The sequence below is a fragment of the Protopterus annectens genome, chromosome 5.part0, assembly GCF_019279795.1.
Source record: "Protopterus annectens isolate FY-2018-M chromosome 5.part0, PAN1.0, whole genome shotgun sequence".
NCBI lineage: Eukaryota > Metazoa > Chordata > Ceratodontiformes > Protopteridae > Protopterus > Protopterus annectens.
The window spans coordinates 985,460,497-985,466,496 of record NC_056735.1 but is presented as its reverse complement, the minus strand read 5'-3'; positions in this window follow the sequence as shown (position 1 = coordinate 985,466,496).

Genomic DNA, 6,000 nt, shown 5'->3' with positions numbered 1-6,000 from the left:
TTCAGTAACAGAAACAGAAGTTGTCTAAATATTTTGGCTATTCTATTTTGAATGAATAACTTAGTAATTCTAACATGTATTTGTTTATGGTAATAATATCAGAAAAAGTACATCTCTGGAGCTTAATAGCATTAGACAAAACTGCATAGGTCTGATGAAGCCCTATTGGGTGAAGCCACTTACCAAACTTGATCTGTTGTCTAAATAAATGAATTGATGCTGGATGGATTTGTTTTACTCTATTTGGACGTGTTTGGATTATAACAGCTTTGTTTCGCTCCGGTACCTGTTTTCTTTGATCATCTGTAGATATAATTAGTTAGAGGTCTTGGTTCTTGATCTGATGGTCTGAAAAGTAAATACCAAATAGAAGTTGTCCTGGTACTGAGCCTTGTGGGACATTGCTGGTAACCTTCATACTGCCTGACCTCACCATGTGGGTTCAGTAATTTAACTTAGCTATCCATCTTACCACACAGACATCTAGTTTCAATGCATTAAGTTTGCTAATAGTATTTATGAGGAAGATGTCAATTGCCTTGGCTAAAGAAGGGTAAGCCATGTGGACAAAGAAAATTGCTGTGGGTTTAGTCAGATGAGAGTTTTAATATCAAGGTTGTTCATATGAGTTACAATATATTTCATGGCCTTGCAAATGAGACTTGTCAGACTGATGGGCCTGTAATTCCTGGGGTCTAGTGTAGGATAACACTTATGGAGTAGAACTGCTGTGTGCCATACCTCTCAGACAAAACCTGTTGATTGGCTCAGGACAAATAGATTATGGAGTGGTTCTACCAGGGCATGTTTGGTACTGGTAATCCATCTACATGGTAAGTTATCCACTCCCATGGATGAGGTGTTTTTGGTCTTGTTTGACACTATTAATACAAGGTCTTTGGGGATGATGGGAAATTTGAAAATTTGGGTATAGAAAGGATTTGGATAGTCATCTCAGGATTAAAATGTGTACAGAATTTATATGTCTATATAATGGCAATATCACCAGATGCAAAACACTTTAATGAAATTAAAATAAGTACTTTCGTCTTAGAAGCCATACTTCATCAGATAAAACACAAAATTCAAATCATTGCTTATATTCTCAATCATTGGAAAAGTAAGTTCTTCTGAGTCCCATAACTTGAATGTTAGGGAAAAGAAGTTACTTAATGAGTTGAAATCTCAAACAAAAGTTAGAATTATGAAACCAGATAAGGGTGAGGGTGTAGTGTTGTATGGAACTGAAGAATAGCACAATGTTATTACACAAATTTTACTAGACACTAACACCTACTTGCCAATATCTAAGAATGAAATTACTATAGCATACAGTAGAATAGACTCCTTGTTGGAGGAATATCTACTTGAAAATCAGATAGACGGTAAAACTTACCACTATCTAAAACAAATGAATCCCATTATTCCAAATATATTTGGAGTTCCTAAGGTGCACAAATGTATTAGGGACCCCGCTTTCAGACCTATTGTATCATCAAGGAATTCAAAAACTCACCCCCTAGCAATTTTATATTTACCACTGGACTAAAGAGATTTTAGTCAAGACTGAACATCTGATTAAAGACGCATGGGAATTTTTGAGTAAATTAACCATGGATGTATGGAAGGACCACATTAGTTTTCGTACTATAGATGTTAAAGATCTTTTTACCAGTATTCCAAGACACAAGGGACATGATTTTTTTAGTGAAAGTATTTATAAATATTCCAGCATGTCCTTAGATCAAATTCTCCTGACCCTTGAATTGATGGAAGTGGTCCTGGACAACAACTACATTAGTTTCCAGGGCGAATATTACCAACAAACTAGTGGGGTAACGATGGGGGCAGCCTGTGCCCCCATTTATGCAAATTTGGTGATGTTGGAATGGGAGCACAAGCATGTGTTCAATAGTCCCTTCTACCACAATAATATACATCTCTATCTGAGATTTTTGGACAATATTTTTATTTTGTGGGAAGGGACTCAAGATTCTGTTGACTCATTTATGCAATACATTAATGGGTGCACCACATTTTTCAAATTCACATATACATGGGACAGAGAAAGTATTAATTTTCTTGACACTAGTATCTTTCAAACTCATGAGGGATTCAAATCTAAAATATTTAGAAAAAATACATGGTGTAATAGTTATTTGCACTACACTAGTAATTACCCCACTTTTCAGAAAAAAAGTCTGGTGAAAGGCCAAGCAGTACGTATTGCTAGAATGACTTCAGACAAGATTGACTTAAAGGGGGAATTTGATGCCCTCAGTAATATGTTTGAAGAGAGAGAGTACCCTAAGGAATTCGTGCAATGTATGTTAGATGAAGTAAGTAAGGGGTGGGGTACTATATATAAGCCCCTTCTAGGAGTTCCATTAAACACAATGGTTAAAGTGAAGGATGATCACAAATTCCAAAGGGCTTGTGTTATGGAATTTAACAGTTTCTCCGACACAGTTACTAATATTATAAGAACTAACTGGAGTATGTTGAAAACTAACGATGAATTGTACAAAGTAGTAGGGAAGGAGCCTATTTTTTCATTTAAAACAGGGAGGAATTTTAAAAGAATATTTGAACAGACAGTGTCAATAGAGAATTATACAAGAAAGGCTACTAGTCCGTGTGGGAATTGCAAACAATGTTGCCATATCAACAAGGAAGATAGTATACATTTAACTAATAGTATGAATAGTAAAGTTTGGTTTTGTAAGGGCAACTGTAACACTAAAATGGTTGTCTATTTGGCCACCTGTGTAGAATGCTCCACATTCTACATAGGTAAGACAGAAAGAGCATTGAAAGAAAGACTGTATGAACATTTTAATGACATTAAAAATAAAAAAGACAAAAGGGCATTGTATAAACACACTCTTGAATGTGCTACCAATCCGAATGAAGGTTATAAATTTGGGATTATAGACGTAGTTAAGGTTAACCCTAGAGGGGGAGATTTTAACAATATACTACTTAACAGAGAATTGAAGTGGTAATTGAGGCTGAGATCGTTTTCCCTGGTTTAAATGAGTATATAACAATAAAGCCGCTGCTAGTAGCAAAGGCACTTGAAGTATAAACAGTAAATATTAAATATGCATTGTATTTGATTTTTTAGCATAGATCTAATGTATAGTATAAACAATATATTCAAAACTATATATAAGAATGTTATTTTAATATTTTAGTAGCAAAACATGCATGTTTTATGAAAGAATTTTTATTTATTAAGGACCTCTGCGCCTTTAAAAGTTAATTGCAGTTGAACAATGATTGAGTATATAAGCAATGATTTGAATTTTGTGTTTTATCTGATGAAGTCTTGCTTCTAAGACGAAAGTGCTTATTTTAATTTCATCAAAGTGTTTTGCATCCGGTGACAGTGGATTTCCATTTGTGATAGTTTGCTGAGTGAACACAATTATCTGCAATATTATGCCTCTTGTTTTGTTGGTATATAATGGCAATATCCATAAGGTCCAGGTAGGTTCTGGTCTCTTTCTTCAGTGCTATGATGGGTGTTGTTTTTTTAGTTTCCTAAAATAAAGAAAGAAGGTTTTGTAGTTGTCCTTAGGTTCAGATGCTAATCTAAGTTCATGGGTAGCATTCCCAATTGATTCAAAAGGTTTCAGAGTTCTTAGAATAAAAATAGCAATGGTGCTCCACTCACAGTAATATAAAATAAACATGGAAAGTGAAAGAAAAAACAATGAAAAACAACTAAAGCTGTTACCAGTAGTGCTTATCCACCCAGAAATGTAACAATTCCTCTTCTCCCATTAGAATTACCAACACTAGCTCTAGACTGACTCACAAACTCGACCAAAACTAGCTGTTTACTGCAAAATTAAAAATGAGAGTAAAACAGCACAAATAAAAATGCAGCATTAATGAACAAATCATTTAAAATCAGTGGCATAGTAAAACAACTGCCTTTAACTTTATTAGTCAAAGCTGATAAGATTTAGCAGTGCAGAAATATCATTAATATCTTCAACACATTTTTTTACTTAATTTTTTGCCATTTACTAAATATGACTGCTGAAGTCTAATTTACTATATTTTATACGTTTATTCTAAAATCAGATAACTATATTATCAGTTCAGGGCTAATCTTACTAGATGTATATGTAATTTTCATATTACAGCCATTCTAAAACAACAAATGATATGCAAATCATACCTCAGAGAGAGCAGAGAATCTTTGTATATGCAGAGTGTCTCTTAAACCACAGAAACAGCATTAAACATATGAAATTTATGCTGGAAATTAAAATAGTAATGGTATAGATGCTATGCAAACTTAGTAACATTAAACATTGCAAAATATGATTGTATTGTTATTTAAACACAGTTAAAGAAAATGAAAGGAAAATAACAAATTATACATTAACAATGCTGATATAGAGTCTTAAATGGATTACTGCCACATCTCTCAACTGTACAGATTTTCGCAGAATGTCCAGATTTTTGCCTAATATTTTTGGTCTGTTTTTCATAAAATTGTGTTTTTTCTAGCACATTGGTGGCAAATAATTAGAGACTTCTTCTTCTTCTTTTGGCTTTTTGGTTAGGGGTCGCCACAGTGGATCACCTGTCTGCTCATGATTGGCACTGGAGTTTTTACGGTGTCGAGTTGCCAGCCCGGCACCCAACATTCAACCAAATAATTAGAGACTAAAGTTAGAAACTAATGACAGACATTTGCGTTTCAGACTTCATACCCTTTAGAAAATTCATGCTAATGCAAAACCTGTTATTCCATCAACTTTTTAAGTTTGTAGCAACAATATTTTAAAAAAGTCCCTATTTTTGGGCCTAAGTCCCACTTTTATTTTGGCTTTGTCCAGATTTCTTGCTCTAAGAGGTTGAGAGGTATGATTACTGCATACATTATGCATTACATACATACAGTGTGCATTACATATTTTACAATATGAAAAAATAGGTAAATACAAACTGAATTATCATCTGAAATAAACATAAATGCTCACAAAGAAGTTAAAGGTTTGGCTGACTGTTGTTTAAAACTGAGAAAAATCCAAACTTGTTCAAATAGTAAAGAAAAACATTTTGCTTTCTTTTTCCTCTTACTATACTTTTTCTTTATCCCTTGTCAAATACCACTACATTCCCTCCTACTTCATAAAACATATATAGTAGAGTAGTTCAAATTAAACTTTCATTTTATGTAAGACTTTAGTCATGTTTTTTGTTTTCATGAGTGAGATAACTTTTTCCAGATGTTTTGTCAGCATGTGCCATTATATTTAAATAGTTTCATCCTTTTCTCACAGTGATAGTGTTATGATTTAATATAAGTAATAGTTTTCTTAATTGTTTTGAAAAGTCTTTTATCATTAAGCAGAAACAAATTTACTCAGGTTGTGTAATGAAAGTGAGCTTAATACTGTTCTTTTTAAATGCTTTTATTTATAAGTGAATGTGTTTTTCCCTGTAGTTTCATTATCAAATCTAACACTGTTATTGTCCATCTTCAGAGGATGATTAGACTAGGCAGATGTTAATATAAGTTCCTTCTCCAGATATGAAACACATTTTACAATTATGGATCTTGGGAGAGCCCCTGATTTTGCAGAAGGGCTCACCAGTGATCTGTGAACTCTTTCAGTCTCATTGGAAACTCTTTTTACAGGTTTAGTGTTTTTTGGAATAAATATATATATATATATATATATATATATATATATATATATATATATATATATATCATGCTACTTCTTTTCATTTACCGGGAATCTCCATAATCTCTTTGATTATACCCCCCCCCCATTGTCTTCTAGGTCCTCTACTTTATCTAATAACAATATGATTTGCTTTAAAATTAACTCAGTTTGTCCATTTTTATAGTCACGTTCTTAAAATTATATAACTCCCTTTTGACAAGTTGTATTGATTTTTCCTGTCAATTCTTCACATCTTTGTAGAGCTCCATTAAGGAGCTGCTACTCAGTTACCATCATGGATCAT